This window comes from Bubalus bubalis, chromosome 3, assembly GCF_019923935.1.
Source record: "Bubalus bubalis isolate 160015118507 breed Murrah chromosome 3, NDDB_SH_1, whole genome shotgun sequence".
Lineage (NCBI taxonomy): Eukaryota > Metazoa > Chordata > Mammalia > Artiodactyla > Bovidae > Bubalus > Bubalus bubalis.
In genome coordinates, this window is record NC_059159.1 from 163617264 (window position 1) to 163634811 (window position 17548).

General features: G+C 40.9%; 1 protein-coding gene across 6 annotated transcripts in view; it reads left to right on the forward strand.

Moving 5' to 3' along the window:
• Positions 1-731: 731 nt before the first annotated feature.
• Positions 732-17548, forward strand: part of KIAA1958 (KIAA1958 ortholog) — a 126849-nt gene continuing 110032 nt past the window's right edge. For 2 of the 6 annotated variants that reach the window (XM_044940454.2, XM_044940456.2), the window contains exon 1: positions 1281-1416. The gene's annotated coding sequence lies outside the window, so the exon portion shown is untranslated. Of the gene's footprint in view, positions 866-1273; positions 1417-17548 lie in introns of those variants that run through there. The other 4 variants (XM_025282235.3, XM_006079967.4, XM_044940455.2 and 1 more) reach the window with 4 other exon arrangements.

Below are 17548 nucleotides of genomic sequence, written 5' to 3' on the forward strand. Positions count from 1 at the left end.
GGTTTTAGTGTGTTTTAGGTGTTATTCAGCGATCTGGCTCCCTCCACGGGATGGGTGCGTGTGGTTTTAGTTGGATTAGAAACTTCCACCACGCAACGTGACTGTGGGTTGCACATCTGTCGATGGGAGGTGTTCTTGCAAAATGCCTGGGTGTAGAGGTGACTCCACTCAGCGCGTTAAAACAGGTGTCACACGCCTGACCAACGGAGTGTCCTGCAAGGTCTGATCCTGGCTTTTAGGGTGCAGCTGTACAGAGCTCCGAGGGACAGCGGAGACTGCTGGCCCGGGAAGTGTGACAGAAAGGGGTGCTGCCCACTTGAGAACTCAGTGGGGATCGTGGATCCCACACCTGTCGGGCTGCGGAGACCGAGCTCGTGCGCGCCCGCGCGCGTGTGTAGCAGGAAGGTCGGTGCACACAGCCTCCGGGCAGCGACGGCCGTTAGCTCGGTGCGCGTCGTGGGAGGTGCCGTTACACACTTCCTGTGGGTCTCGCGGACCACGGCGCGTTTCCGGTGCCGGCTGAAGCCCGGGGTCCGAGCCCCCGCCCCGCGCGCCGGCCCCGCCCCGCCCGCGCCCCGCCCCCCGCCTGCCCGCCGCGCTCCGAGCCCGGCGCGCGGAGCCCGGGGCGCAGGGAGCGGCGCGCGCCGGTCGGCCGAGTCAGGCTGGCGCCCCCCGCCCCCCTCTCCCCGCTGTCCGTGGCGAGCCGGTGGCCCTCCCTGTTCCACTTGCCTTCGCTCCCCGGCCCCGCGGCCGCGCTCACTCCGTCCCTCCCCTCCGTCCCGCCCCGTCCAGCCCGCTCTGCTCGGCTCCCGCAGGCCCCCCTCGCTGCCCGCGTTCCTATGGACAGACGCACAGACACCTGCAGGTGGGTGAGAGCCCGTGCGAGGGGCGGGGACGAGCGCGCCGACGCTGCGCCCGGGGTTGGCAGCCCCTTTGTGTGGGGGGCGGCCGCACTGGGGTCCGTGCCGCCGCCCCCTCGGCGGCCTAGCGGTGACCCGGCTGAACCCTCCTTTTGTTCCTCTGCGGGGGTAGAGGGGGCGGGGGCGTGGAAAGGCGAGAGTCAGGGCTGAGAGCCGGGCGGCCGGACGTCGCCTGCGACGGGCTGGGGGGGCGGGAAACGGGTAGAGACCCCTGGCGACCGGGCCAGCGGCGGCGGCGGGGCCGCGGCTCTGGGCTGTCTCTCCGGGGCCGGCCCGCCGCCGGCTGTCTCCTGTCGCAGCGGCCGGGGGCGCGCTGCGAGTCTGGCTCGCCGGCTCCAGCTCCAGGGTCTGTTGGAGGTGGGCAGGAGGGCGGGAAGGGGAGAGAAAAGATCTGCTCTCTTAGTTTCCAAGTCTCGAGGAGGTTACGGGAGAAAGAGGGAGAGAGGTGTTTTCGGAGCTCTGCCCGACTTGTTTCCCTCACTCGAGGCTCGCCGAGGTGCGTTTTGGGGCGTGTGTGAAGGAACGTGCATCGCTTCGGTCCCTTATTTATTGTTTCTAACGGAGGAGGGCTTTCTCCGAAGGGCTCTTCCGCCCCCCCACCCGGTCTGAGGCTGCGCACAGTGGTTTGTGTTTGTTATCAAATACATCGAGATATAGATTTCCCTCGGTAGGAGGAGGTTGGGCTGACGAGAATCAAATCAAAATCAAAGAACGTTTTGTAGTTTTCTGGTAGTTTTCCTTTTTTCTTTCTTTTTCTTTTTTTAAAGATTAAGTGGGGACTTAAAGGGAGGAAATAAAAGATAAATACGGCTGTGATTTTACATATATGTATATTTTGTGTATATATAACTTTAGGGGGTAAAGTTTTGTTATTTCCCAGACTCCTTAGGATTAACATGACAGAATCTTCTACCTGTTAAATAGTTAACAAGCAAATCAGGTAGAAACAGCTTCCCTAGTGGAGATTAGTTAAACTGGAGTGTGATAAACAATTATCTAGCTTTCTGTTCAGGCTAAAACCTTTATTTTCGCTGATTTAAGATACGAGACCTTTCACGACGTATGGGGAGAACATGAATGTTAGAACGAATCATTTCCCCCTGTGATTATGCTCTCCCTGTTTTATTATATGTATTTCTGTATTCTCTGTTTATAACCTATCGGGTTGAATATGGTGGATAAAATTTTTGAAAAGTGTCGTGGGTGATGTTTCTGATTTATATTATTTATCTCAGTTTTTCACGGACGGTTGCTATGTATTTTTAGATACTCAAATAATGAAGTCGAGTAAACGCCCAGAAAATTAATTGTTCAGATTTTTAACGCAGGTATGGATTTATATCTTTGCGTTAACCTCCGTCTACCTGGTCATTTCTGGAGGTTTTTTTTTCTTTTTTTTGCCTATTGTGTGAGAATCCTTATTGACAAACTTAAATCTGATGATTACCAAGGAGATTAAGAAAAAAAGTTTTGTGGACACTAAGTTATATCTATAGCTATTTATAGGAAATGGAATCTTTCTCAAAAAATAAAAAGTATTATCATCCAAATATGAAGGAATATTATGGTGGAAAAATATTTGCTATTTAAATTTTTGTTAAGTAAGATGTAGAAATTCGTCAGAAAACAATATACGGTAGCATCAACTAGGCAAACTGATTTTTGTCATTATAAAGAGGAGACACTTTAAGTATGCCTAAAATAGTGGTCTTTTTCTAGGAGAAAAAGGTATCCTATATTCATGTCCTAGTTTTACATTAACAGATTAATATTATTGCATGCCTCATTTTGTATATGCCTGGAGTGTACATTATTGTACTCTTAAAACTTAGAAGAGGCTACATCTAACAAAGATCATGCCAGCCTCTTTGATTAGTTCCTGCTTTGACTTCTGTCCTAGATTAGATAAATGAATTTAAACTCTGCACAGGGTTCCGTGCCAGGCACTGGTAAAACCCTTGAGCAGGATGCCTCTTCCTTTTCTAATAAGGATGGCCCAAAGAGGTTAAGTATAGAAATTTGTGCAGGGTTTATCATGAATGATGGAATGGAGTTCTAAAACACTCCCATGGTTTCAGCTCTCAGATACACACTCTTCATCAGCTCTTCCCAGTATTAAGAAAGGTAAGCTAACACATTGTATTGGTTTACATGGCTGTCAGTTGTGGCATTAAGGTTTAACAAAGAGTCACTGTGTAAACTAAACATTAAGAAAGTGTGGCCTTGCATTGAGAATTGCTTGGCAGAGTTGCAGCTGTGTCTAACAGTTTTCTGGGATTGGCACGGAGTATTTATTTGGGCTGGCTAAAAGGTAACACTTAGTTTTTTTGTCTGTTTTTGTTTTTGGACTGTGATATGTAGATATTATTACTATTAAATATTTTGCTTTTTTACAATTAACAGTACTGTTTTAGTTAATCAAAGCATTCCAGATAATCTTTGATATTTCAACTAATTTTTCTTCTGGTATATTGGTGTTCAGGAAGATGTAAATTATTTCTCACATCTCATGGTTTAAACTTTTTCTGCTGCTTTTGATTATGACAAATGCTACTTCCAGAAACTGTGAATTTGTGCAAATCTGGATTTTTAAATATAGCTGAATAGTAGGATCTGATATTTATCAGTTTTCTTTTTTTTTAAACGCTAAGTTGTCCATGGTTAAATTCGACAGACTTTAAAATCCATAGGCTTTTCTAGTCTTTTCCTGTTTGTTGGTTATTAGTGTGTTGCCATTAAAGGACACTCAAAATGGCCACTTTATGTTACCTGGAACCCTCAAATGACTAGTATTATCATTAGTAATCACCACGGGGAAAGCTGCAAAGTTAACAATTATATTCTTTATATAATTTCTGTGACTTTCAAGTTCTTTTCAGGCAGCCTGTTGTAGACTGGGAAAGCAGGCCTGACTGTCAGAGGTGCGGACAGGGACCTCTCATTCCAGCCTTTATCGCCCTGCATTGTTTAAGAGCAGTACGTACTCTGCTTCTCATGGAAAAATGCAGAATTCATTCTTGGATTAATATTCTGCTACCAGATGTATGAGGCTGGCTCTAAAGAAGCTTTTTCTCTTAAATACTGTCAAAAATAGAGAAGCTGAAGACTGGAGAGAAGCCATTTATTTTGAACAGTTTATTTTTTGACAGTTTGTGTTTGTAAAGAAACCTGCTCATAATATTTACTGAAGAGATCCACATAGTTGCCTGAAGAAACCCCACAGGTTTTCTTTTTTGCCTTGAAAAAAGTTTCCATAGAGCTTAACCCTTCTGTGGTACTTCTTGACTTAGCTTCTGGATTAGTTGATTTATGGACTTTATTTACCAGCATGATTGGAGAATTCTTTAACTATACTGAAATTGCACTCTGCCTGTGCTCTCTTCTGTTTCCTAGGTAACAAATGCACTGCATAGATTCCATAATGAGGACTGTGGTTGGCTAGTTACAGTGTAAATTCTGTTGTTTGGTAAAGCTTAGTTTCAAATTCAAATAAAGGTCAAGAAACTAAAAGTACTGAAAATGCAAATTTTTGCATTTCATTTTGTAGCCAGTGTCAACAAAGTTTAATACCCTTTTCTAGAGAAAGACAATTTATGCAGCATTATTCGGGTTTGTCTTGCACAGTCTCACACTTAAACAGTTAAAGAGATTTTTGAGTATTGCATATTGGTAAAACCAGTGTCTCTAGTGACAAAGAAGATATATTTCAGAAACACTTTATCACACTTAATATAGAAAGCAAAGGGATGTGGTCTAGGACATCAGTAATTGGTCTTTTTGTACTGAAAGAAAAGTAGCATCAAAAGATGTCTCAAAAGATAAATTGTGCAACTTTATGTGAAAAAGAACTTTTAAAAACTCTAAGGCATTAAATCATTTAAGAAACTTTTAAAAACATTAAAAATCTTACCATAAAATGGTGCAGTTTTCTCCTAGCTTTTTTCCCCCTCTGATCTGCTTGAATGTGGACTGGCCTGACGTCAGGGAGCAGGCCTTCAGGTTGGAGAATGGCTTTCCCTTCCACCTTTCTTTACTCTCGGGCCTCTGTACCTCTGGATGCAGGCAAGAAGTAGTGCAGTTGCTAGCAGTTGTTACCTGTGTGTGTGTGTGTGTGTGTGTGTGTTTAAACCCACACAAATAACTTCCAAAGAATTCCATAAATTGTTGTTTTTGTTCAGTGGCTAAGTCGTGTCTGACTCTTTGAGACCCCATGGACTGTAGCACACCAGGCTCCCCTGTCCTTCACTGTCTCCCAGAGTTTGCTCAGATTCATGTCCATTGAGTTGGTGATGCTGTATAACCATCTCATCCTCTCTGCCCCCTTCTCCTTTTGCTGTCTATCTTTTAGTACCCATTGCAAGTATCTTTTCATTTGATACCTGAAAATTGATTTTTATTTGTTAATCATCAAGGATTCCATTAGCTGAAATTAAAAAGAAAAATTCTTTTGAATTTTGGAGAATTATCCAGAGTTGCCCCCATTGGGCTTCTCTGATAGCTCAGTTGGTAAAGAATCTACCGGCAATGCATGAGATCCTGGTTCGATTCCTGGGTCGGGAATATCCACTGGAGAAGGGATAGGCTACCCACTCCAGTATTCTTGGGCTTCCCTTGTGGCTCAGCAAGTAAAGAATCTGCCTGCAATGTGGGAGACCTGGGTTCAAAGCCTGGTTGTGAAGATCCCCTGGAGAAGGGAAAGGCTACCCACCCCAGTATGGAAACCCTGACAGACTTTATTTTATAAATAGGGCTTCCCTCATAGCTCAGCTGGTAAAGAATCTGCCTGCAGTGCAGGAGACCCGGTTTCTATCCCTGGGTCAGAAAGATCCCCTAGAGAAGGAATTGACAACCCACTCTAGTATTCTTGCCTGGAAAATCCCATGGACAGAGGAGCCTGGTACACTACAGTCCATGGGGTCACAAAGAGTCGGGCACGACTGAGCAACTAACACTTCACTTCACTCTCTCTTGCTTGGCTGAATTGTTTTTGGATTATTTATCTTCTTACTTAATTCACATTTCAGGAATAGGATGCATCTTGGTTGCATTTGTCTGTCTCTTCTTGGTTTTCCTCAAAACTGACCCTTTAACCTTTTCTGTCCTCTTCTAATTGCCAGTATCGCATCCCTTCACTTTTCCCTTATCAATATCTTCCCTGTTTTCCCTTGTAAATACTTGCTGTTTAAACATTTTCATTGCTGCATATAAGCCATAGTCACCAGATAGAAAAAGCTCTACTTTGCTGTTTTGAGGCTTCATACTTACTGGATTATTATCAATATCTGTGAACTCTTACCCAACTAGGACACTACTTTCTCTCTCCAGCCTATATTCATTTGCAAGGGCTGCTGAAACAAAGTAAGACAGACTGAGTCACTTAAACAACAAAAATGTATTCATTTTTTACAGTTCTGAAAGCTTTAAGTCCCAGATCAAGATGTTGGCAGCGTTGGTTCTTCTAAGCCCTCTCTCGTTGGCTTGTAGCTACCTGTTTTCTTAAGATATCTTCACATGGTCCTTCCTGTGTGCCTCTCTGTGTCCTCATCTCCTTTCTTCCGATGAGACATCATTCTGTATCCTTAGGACTCACCTAAATGACCTCATTTTGTTTTAATGCCCTCTTCAAGGCCCAATCTCCAAATATAGTCTCCTTCTGAAGTACTGGGGGTTAGGACATCAGTGTATGGAGTGGGGGGAACACAGTTACAGCTCATAACAGCCTGTTCTTTCACCGGTGTCTTTCATGGGTTTCCCTGGTGGCTCAGATGGCAAAGAATCTGCCAGCAATGCAGGAGACCTGGGTTTGATCCCTGGGTGGGGAAGATCCACCTGGAGGAGAAAGTGGCTGCCCATTCCAAGTATTCTTGCCTGGAGAATTCCATGAACAGTGGAGCTTGGCGGGTTACAGTCCATGGAGTTGCAAAGAATTGGACACAACTGAGCGACTTTCACTCACCTTGTCTTTCATACATACATACATTCATACATGCTTCACTCCATGTGTGTAATTTTATAGTCATTTTCGTCTTTTTAATACTTTTTTACTCAGCATTTTTTCACTTGAGTGCAGGGCCCAGTAGACAGCAACATCATCAACTTTGTATGCATTAAAAATAACCAAAATGGGTAGTTAAAGGCTTTTCATATTATTTTTAAATGCTTTATTTTGAATAGTTTTAAGTAGAAAAGTCTTAATCATTGGTTTCAAATGCAAGAGAATCTCAGTGGAGCCAAATATGATGAAACTGCAAATGCTGTTTTCTTATGAATTCTAAGAACCTGGTTCTTTTGGTGGTGTTTTTCAGATATTGGTCTTGATAACTTGCATGGTAAATTACACACCTTTCTGATCACTTCACACCTTCCTTGGCTGATGACTCTTGAATCTGATAACCACTCAGGGCATCTCTGCTGAATTTCAGATGTATGTACCAACCAGCTGGACACAGTCATTTGATATTCCACAAACACTTCACATTCAGCATGCCCCAAACTTGACTTACCTTTCTCTTAAAATCCATGTCTTTTTTGTTAACTAGGGAACCATTCCCTAGCTTAGTGAGTGGTTCTGTCCATCCGTTTTCCCAGTCCAGAAATTGAGTTATCTGTGACTTCTCCCTTATTCTCAGTCCTATTTTCTGTATAGAATCAAGGTCCTAAAGCAGTCAGTTCCTGCTCCCCAAGATTTCTCAGTTCTGCTGTTTGCCCCAGACAAATCACATACTACCCTGTCACCTTTGCCCATCATTGGTTTAGTTCTACACTTGCATATATTCAGTTTATAGCGTAAGTCCTTATGTTAAGCCTTCTGTAATCATTTGATAGTCTGAAACTCAATGAATCCTCATAAACAGCTCATGTGAGTATTATCTCTGTCTTTCACATTTAAAACTGTTTATCCGTGGCTTTTGTACTTGAAGGTCAGTTTGTCTGAATATAATTACTTGGCCTGCATTTTCTTCCCTCAAGAATCTTAAATATGCTATTCTGTTTTAGGATTTGGCAAATATTTTCTTAAAAAGACCAAATAGTAATTATTTTAGACTTTGTGGGCCATAGGTCACTGTCACAATTGTTTAACTGTGCCGTGTCAGTGCAAAAAATCCTCCTGCCAAGTGCGGGAAAGGCAAGAGACACGGACGAGTTCAGTCCCTGGGTCAGAAAGGTCCCCTGGGGTAGGAAATGGCAACACACTCCAGTATTCTTGCTTGGAAAATTCCATGGACAGAGGAGCCTGGAGGGGTATAGTCCATGGGGTCGCAAAGAGTCAGACACAGTTCAGCATGAACATGAGCATCCGTGCAAAACCAGCCTTAGAGAATATATAAATGAACAAGCATGTCTGTGTTCCAGTCAAAACTTTTATTTACAAAACTGGAAAGTTGGCTATATTTGGCCCATAAGCTGTAGTTTGCTAAGTCTTACTATGTTGTATTTTGATAAAAAATGTTGTTGTCAGAGTCTAATACCAGTATGATTTTCTTTAAGTGTCTTATCTTTTTCCCTAGATGCCGAAAAGACCTTTTCCCCTCATCTTTAAAGGCAGATAATTTTATTAGAATATATCTTAAATGTTGTCTGTTCTGTTTTCCAGGTATACAGTGTGTTTTATTATGTTGGCTCAATTTTTTTAAATAAATATTTTCATCAGTTTTATATTTTAGTATTTATTCATTTTCATTCTTTTTATTTTCTTCTTTGAGGTCTTCTGTTAAATTTATGTTGGCTCTTCTTTGCTTATCTTTTATGTCTCTTCCTTCACATTCTTTTTAATTTTTTATATTTGCTGTATTTTTTCTTTTAATGTTTATTTCCTTGGCTGTGTTGGGTCCTAGCTGTGGCACGTGGGATCTTTGTTGCCTCCTGTGGGATCTTTTGTTGAGGTGCACACACTCTCTAGTTGTCGCACATAGGTTTAGTTGCCCTGCAGCAGATGGGGTCTTAGTGCTCCGACCATGGATGAAACCTGTGTCCCCTGCATTGGCAGGCAGATTCTTAATCACTGTGTCACCAGGGGAATCCACAGGTTTAATTTTTTAAGTAACTGCCAGACTTTTCCAGAGTGACTGTACCATTTTATATTCCCAGCAGCAGTACATCCAGTCTCTCCCCATCAGTGTTAGCATTTGGTGGTGGTGCTATTTTTTATTTTACTGTTCTGATATGTGTTTAATAATATTGTAGTTTTAATTTGCATTTTCTTAATGGCTGATGTTATACATCTTTTCATTTGCCTATTTGCATCTGTACATCCTCTTCTGTAAAATGTCTGTTTATGTCTTTTGTCTATTTTCTAATTGGATTTTTTTGTTTGCTTGTTTTACTCTTTTGAGAGTTCTTTATATGTTTTAGATACTAATCCTTTGTCAGAGATTTGGTTTGCAGATCCTTTCTTCCTGTCTATAGTTGTCTTTTGATCCTCTTCACATGGGCTTTCACAGAGCAAAAGTTTTAGTATTACCAATTTTTCCTTTTATGGATCTTGCATTTGGTTCAAGTCTAAGAACTCTCTGCCTAGCCCTAAATCTCAGAGATCTTCTCCTGTGTTGTTTGCAGTTAAGTGTATGATCCAATTTGTGCTAATTTTTATTTAAGGTGTGAGGTTTAGGTCGAGGTTCATTTTTGCCTGTGGATGTCCAATTACTCCCATAGTATTTGTTGAAAAGGCTGTCCTTCCTCCATTGAATTGCTTTTGCACCTTTGTAAAAAGTTAGTTGAGCATATGTGTGGGTCTATATCTTGGTCTGCTCCATCTGTTTTTATGAGTAGATTTGAGGAGAGTCCAAAACTAAGCTTCTGCCATTATCCTGCTTGCTTAGAACTCCTTATTCCTTTGAATGATTTTTTGTTATTATTTTTTTTCCTATTGATTGAAGAGGACAGGTATCTGTGTAGGTTTAAAAAGAAGATAAGCAGTAATTTAACAATTTTGTAGTTTGTCTGTTTTATAATATAGTGATAAGCCCTTATGTATTTGCTTCAGAGAGTTTAATTCTTTTCTAACTTAGGTTGTTAACATTTTCATGACAGTTATGATTCAATAATGGAGAAGGCGATGGCACCCCGCTCCAGTACTTTTGCCTGGAAAATCCCATGGACGGAGGAGTCTGGTGGGCTGCAGTCCATAGGGTCTTGAAGAGTCAGACACGACTAAGCGACTTCCCTTTCACTTTTCACTTTCATGCATTGGAGAAGGAAATGGCAAGTCACTCCAGTGTTCTTGCCTGGAGAATCCCAGGGACGGGGGAGCCTGGTGGACTGCCATCTATGGGGTCGCACAGAGTCGGACACGACTGAAGTGACTTAGCAGCAGCAGCATGATTCAATAATATTCTTTATTTATGTGGCATCTTGAGAAAACAAGAAAGTCTACATTAAAGCATTTCTGTATAACTAAAATTTAACTCCTGGACAAAACTTAAGATTTTAATCCTTTTTAATGAAAATGGACCCCCACGTGTAGTTTAAGTAAAGGTGGCATTTCAGTTGCTTTTGGAAATTTGCCAGAAGAATCATCTCCTGGCATCTGGATGAATCCAAGCAGATAGCAGAGACATTTTCAAGATTTTTTCACTGCCCTCCAAGTTCTCTCTTCTTACAGCTAATCCAAGGAAAGACTAATGCAACTCCTGGCCTAAGAGTTAAACTGATACAAATGAATAGGAGAAAAGCATACAAATTTGGCTAATATTGTTATGTGCACACAGGAGTCTTCATAAGGAAATTGAAGACCCAAAGAAGCAGTTAGGATTGAGAGCTTTTTTGTATTTTTAACAAATGATAAATTTGTAGAGAAGACATAGGCAAAGGAATTTTAGCTAGGGCCTGTAAATTGTCAGACTAGGAAGTAAATGGGGACACTTAATTGAAGATAAGGGTTATTTTAGTAGGTTTGTTTGTATAGATCCATTCTGGCATTGACTCCTAGTTACCAGTGATAAGAATATTCTTCTTTTCCTGTATAAAGAGGGCATCTTTCTCATGGGAAACTTTATGACCTGCTTTTAGGTAGAAAGAGGGAGGTCAGCCTTTTGTGCATCTGATGATTCTCAAATGCCATCAGTTCAAAATAATCAGTATGCCAAAGCAGCATATTTTAGGGGATGGCACGTTATGAACCCCTTTTAAGTATAATTTACATTCAAAAATGAATGTGTCATGTGTACAGTTGATAGATTTTTACAGATTGAACCTGTGACTAGCACTGTGATCAATAAGCAGTGTCATCAGCACCCCTGCAGAACCTCTTATTTTCCTTCCAGTATCTAACACAGCCTTTCTGAAGAAAAACAGATACTCTGACTGCTGAGTAATGGGGTATATATTATATATGTTCAGCTTTAGTAAATACTGTTTGTTTTTCAAAGTAGTCGTATCTATCGACACCACCACCATCAATGTGTCTCCGTTCTTGTTTCCCTTCCTCATGTTAATCATTTTGAAAAGCAGTTTGATAAAATATATCAAGAACCATAAATGTATTCACACCCATTTATCTAGTGATTCTAGTAATTGCAAAGATAGGAAAAGATACTACAGAAGTGGATTTAGGGAAGCAGAGACCAGGGACCACAGGCTAAATCTGGCCTGATGCAGCCTGAATCCAGTCACAACCATTCCCTGTCTATGGCTGTTTTTGTGCTGTTTTAGTGGCAGATTTAAGTTGTTATAGAAAATGTCTGCCACCTAACCCTCTCCAGAAAAAACTTGATGACCCTTGCAATAAAGCATTATATGAAATAGTGCAAGATTGGCAATAACCAATATATCCATCATAAGGGAAATTATTAGATAAATCCTGGTGTAAACATTTGATGGACTAGAACATAGCCATTTAAAATGGTGATTATAGAGGTTTTTCATCCAGCAAATATTTATTGGGCATTGCTATTTATTAGGCACTTTTCTAAGTGTCAGGAAATTAGTAGAAAAATTCCTTCCCTCATTGAACTTTCAGTCGAGGAGACAGAATAAACAAGATAAATATGGAAAACAACACAGAAGTGGGATAAGTGCTAAGATGGAAAAAAGTAAACCAGGGAAGGGAGATGTGAAACATTTCAGGGTGAGGGCTTGACATTTCAGTTGCTAAAGAAGACTTCACTGAAAAAATAGCTTTTGAGCAAGGACCTAAAATAAGTGTATGGACCTGACACTGAGGTAGATGGAGGAGGAACTTCTGAGGCAGAGGAAACAGAAAGGACAAAAGGCCAGAGTTGGAAATGTGACCCTGGTGTTCTAGGAATAGCAATAAGGCAAAGGGCTGCTGCGGAGAGGAGGAGGGAAGAGTTGCAAGGGCTGAGCTTGCACAGGGTATTGGGAGATGACAGATCACGTGGGGCCTTGTGGCAGCATGAAAAATCCCTGCTAGAAATTGTTCAGGTTTAAAAAAAAGCTCTTTCCCTCTTCTACTTTCCCTCCCTCTTTCTCTGTTTAATAATGATAGCTATGTAAAGCAATACATAAGGAAAAGATTGGAAGAAAACACACTAAAATGCTAATGTCCTGGGCTGTGAATTATATTTTTCTTTTTGTTAAACGTTCTATAATTTGGAAGGCAGCTATGCTCACCACTATAGCACCAATGCTTATAATTTGGCCATGTTTTATAATAAACATATTTTAAAACTTAAAAGGATTTTAAAGAAACTTAAAAGATATCTTTGTCTTTGAATACTTTAGAAATTGAGTACTTTAGATCCTCCTGAAGTTTATTGTAATCTGCTGGTAGGCAGCAGTGTCTTAAATCATCTGAGGAGTTGCTGCATTTTGGGGTTTTTTTTTTCGGTTGTTCCACCCTGGTGGCTCAGCTGGTAAAGAATCCACCTGCAATGCAGGAGGTCCCAGCTTGATCCCTGGGTTGGGAAGACCCCTGGAGAAGGGAATGGCAATCCATTCCGGTATTCTTGCCTGGAGAATTCCATGGACAGAGGAGGCTGGCAGGATACAGTCCATGGGGTTACAAAGAGTCGAACATGATTGAGTGACTAAGACAGACACACAAACACACACACACTCACACATACATGGCTGGCAGAATCTTAGCTCCTCAACTAGGGATTAAACTCAGGCCCTCGGCAATGAAAGCTGGGAGTTCTAATCACTGGGCCTGCAAGGAGTTCCCCATAGCTGTTTTTTTAATGATTAATTTTTCAGTGTTTGTACATTGTAGGAATGATCTATTTTATATTTTAGCCCCTATATTTTATGGATAAGAAAACGATCAAGAGGAGAGAAAGAATTTGGGCTTCTAGTTCTTTTTTGTAGGTATTTGTATGCTTCAGCACCATTTAATCTGAGGATTTCTTAACACTTTAGTGATTTTTATGATTAATAATTTACCTAATTTTTAACTTGAAAATCCTTGCAAATAATAATGTCTAAATCTGTTCTGTTGATACCTTCTCAGCACAGAACTGTTGTAGCAAATATGGTGATAGTAATGAATTCTTTTGACCAGCACCCTAGTTAAGAACATGGATTTGGGACTCAGACTGCCTTGGTTTAAATTTTGTTGCTGATCCTTATTGGTACTTAATCTCTCTGTGCTTTAGTTTCACATTTATAAAAAGGATATAATACTAAGTATTGGAGAAGGAAATGGCAGCCCACTCCAGTATTCTTGTCTGGAGAATCCCATGGACAGAGGAGCCTGGCGGGCTATGGTCCATGGGGTCACAAAGAGTTGGACACGACTGAAGCACACAGCATACTAAGTATATACCTCATAGGGTTGTTGTGAACATTAAATGAATTTATGTGAGCAGAATGTGAGGCATATAGGACAGATTATTATTGAGGTTTAGGTATCTACAAGGGAAGGCATTTAAACACTAGATCCTAGAGAAAATCAAGTTCAACAGATACTTGTATTATTGAAAGTCTGTGTATGCCTCTCTACTTGGACTTCATAGCTGGCATATAGACTTCCCTGGTAGTTCAGACGGTAAAAGCGTCTGCCTACAATGCGGGAGACCTGGCTTCAATCCCTGGGTTGGGAAGATCCCCTGGAGAAGGAAATGGCAACCCACTCCAGTATTCTTGCCTGGAAAATCCCATGGATGGAGGAGCCCGGTAGACTACAGTCCATGGGTTGCAAAGCTGGCATATAGGAATTTATTAAGAATGTGTTCAGTTGCTCAGTCGTGGCCGACTCTCTGCGACCCCATGAATCGCAGCATGCCAGGCCTCCCTGTCCATCACCAACTCCCGGAGTCCACCCAAACCCATGTCCATCGAGTCAGTGATGCCATCCAACCATCTCATCTTCTGTTGTCCCCTTCTCCTCCTGCCCTCAATCTTTCCCAGCATCGGGGTCTTTTCCAGTGAGTCTGTTCTTTGCATCCGGTGGCCACAGTACTGGAGCTTCAGCTTCAGCATCAATCCTTCCAGTGAATGTTCAGGGTTAATTTCAAGATTGATTGGTATGATCTCCTTGCAGTCCAGAGGACTCTCCAGAGTCTTCTCCAGCAGCAGCACCTAGTCATTTTAATCAGCACCGTGGCTTCAAGCATGTGCTGCTGTAGCACTCACACTACGTTCTTGTTCATTAGAAAAGACCCCGATGCTGGGCAAGATGGAAGGCAGGAGGAGCAGGGGACGACAGAGGACCAGATGGTTGGATGGCATCACCGACTTGATGGACATGAGTTTGAGCAAGCTCCGGGAGATGGTGGAGGACAGGGAAGCCTGGCGTGCTGCAGTCCATGGGTTGCAGAGTCAGACATGGCTGAACGACTGAACAGTTGTAGCACTTACACTATAAACCCTTACATGTGGTTATCAGAGTTCATGGAAAATAGTGTTTATTTTTATTTCAGTAGGAGAAACTTGTCTTAGCTCTAAGTGGGTCATGTAGTGAGACGTGGGGCAGAATGCGTGGTAAAAGGTAAAGGACAGCGTCCAGCCACCTCTAGGAAGGATTGCTTGTTTACTGCAGCGTGCGAGAACTCTGCTTTGTGAGTATGTAGGTCAGGACAGTAAAGAACTCTATTTAAATGGACACACAGTAGGGAAAGGGGATCAAATAGAGAGTGATACATGAGGCTGTGACTCTGTCCTTTAAGCTATATAACCAGGATTCTAGTATTTGGGTGTTCCCTAAATTCAGACAGGCTAAAGGCCTTTGAGCTCATGTAATGGTTGTATTTAAGAATTAACAATTTAAGTTTTTTTTCTAGAAAATGACAGTTTCCAAAATATCACATGGGAAAGCTTTTGGTAAAGTTTGAAATATGAAAAATAAAATTTAACTTACAGAGTACTGTGACGTTTTATGAAAAAAAAATGCGGGGAAAAAGTTAATTGTGTTTTCCTTCATGTTCTTTATTTTAGTTAAAGATAATTTTATACACATAGAATGTCCCTAATGTATTTTGTATGTTTGCCTATTTGTGGATTGCATAAGATTCTGTTGCTTTATACTCACTCGGAAAAAACTGAAATTTTTTTGCAATGTTGATATTGTTCAGTGCTATGTCTTCAGTAGTCCTTCCTCAAGCTGCTTTTCTTAAAGAAATTTTTTAAACATATTTGGATCAATGCAGGTACGGTTAGCAGTGTTTCTGCCACACTAGCTTTATAAGAAAGTTCTGCCTCCCTTGCAAAATCATGCGTTGTTACTTAGGGTTTCTGTGGGCACGTTAATTTTGAATAGAACCTGGGAATGGTGCTTATTAACTAGAAGTGTAGCGGTTTTAGTAGTGAGTTCCTAACAGGACTCCGGTACTGGAGTGCTCAGTAGTATATTGCTGTTGTAGCAGTTGTGGTATTTAATTGAACCTACAGGTCCTTGGGAATTTTTCTAGTTCATTATATTACAGTGATTGGAAAGACTTCTGAGAAGTTTTTTAAAATGTAGTTCAGTGTTTATGATTTAGTTAATAGTTAAGCTAAGGACTTTTAGGACCATTTGGGGGAGGAGAAGGAAACCTTATGTTTACAGAGACCTTTGTGAACCATGAAACTGTGCCCCTGAATTAGCCTGTCTTGACCAGCCTTCAGCTGGTACACCAGGCTCTTGTCCTCAGATATGACTCCCCCTTAACACCCTTGTCAGTTACTCTTTTCAGGGCTTCAGTTGATACTTCAAATGCATGTAATTAATCTGGAGTGCTTAGGAAGGATATGTGGGATCTCTCTTTAGGTTTAAAGAAATGACTATGAGTATTTTAATTTGATCCTTTTGAGTAGAAGTCTTTGTTCTGTGTGATAAACGTGTAGTTTATCACATGTTAGCACCAAGGGAACTAAGTTTGTATCCATTGGACATCAGTGAAACTTTCTGTACTTGGTACCATCAACTATGACTCTGTGAGAGTGTATCTTTTAGCTTTACTTGTTAATTCTTAATCTTTTTGTCTTTTTTTCACCCCTTAGGAATCAGATTAAAAACTTTGCACTCTCAAGCAGCAAGGTCCTTCCTACTTAATGTAGCACAGGGAACATACTCAATATCCTGTAATAAACCATAATAGAAAATTAATATGAAAAAAGAATGTGTATGTGTATACATTATACAACTGTCTTTGATGTACAGCAGAAATTAGCACAACGTTAGAAGTCAGTAGTATTTCAATAAAATACTTTTTGAAAAGAATAAAAAACCGCCTTCTCAGAAAGCGCACACTTCCACATGCAACATCTGATTCTGTATAAGTTTTAGGAAATATGTGGACCCCTGATGCATTATGCTAACAAATTCTGTTTTGTGTATTTTTGTTTTAGCATATGACTTTTTGTTTAAGGATAGAAACCTTAAAGATTTGAGATAAGGATTAGGAGAGTGAGCTTATGGGCATCCAGGGAAATTTTACTTTGTTGAAGGAGAAGAGGATAATATGGTTTTTTTTTCTTCATCAGAAATCCATTTAAACTGCTGTTTCTGATAAATGCGCTAGTAGTGTGCATCTGGGTAAATCAGTTTTCTGCACTATAGGTTTTGAAAAAATAGTGTCTCACTACTGGTGCACTCACAAAGGCAGTCTAGCAAGGAAAAATTAAAGAGCTTAAATTCTCATTCTCATTTCTATGGAATAAAGAGGGAGAATTCATTATGTCAAGCATTACAAATAAGCATGTATTAAAATGGCTACATATGATGACGGCACATTGTTGGAACACCCCATGAAAGATAATTTGCATGGAAGGTGATTATTCAGTAGGGCTTTAATTTACAAGAAACATTCCACCATTTAATTGAGCCCTTTTACACACACTGCTTCGCTTCAATAGATTGTGTTTGCTCCCTGCATATGTACAATGCCATAGGATGGTTTAAAATCTGATTCAGTCTAGCTGGAAGGTGAGACAGCAGCTGAAAGTCATGTCTTAAAAATATATATTATTAAACATCTGAGAATTGTTTTTTGTTTTGTTTTGAATATATTCTTACCATTTTGCTGTTGCTTTAAAAGTACGTGGTTGATGTACAATATTAGTTTCAGGTTTATTACATAGTGATGTACATTTTCATGCATTATGAACGATCACCATAAGCATAATAATCATCTGTCTTCATACAAATTATGGCAGTATTATTGACCAAGTTCCTTACACTGTATATTGCATCCCTGTGGCTTGCTTATTTTATTACTGGAGGTTTATACCTCTTAATCCCCTTCACCTTT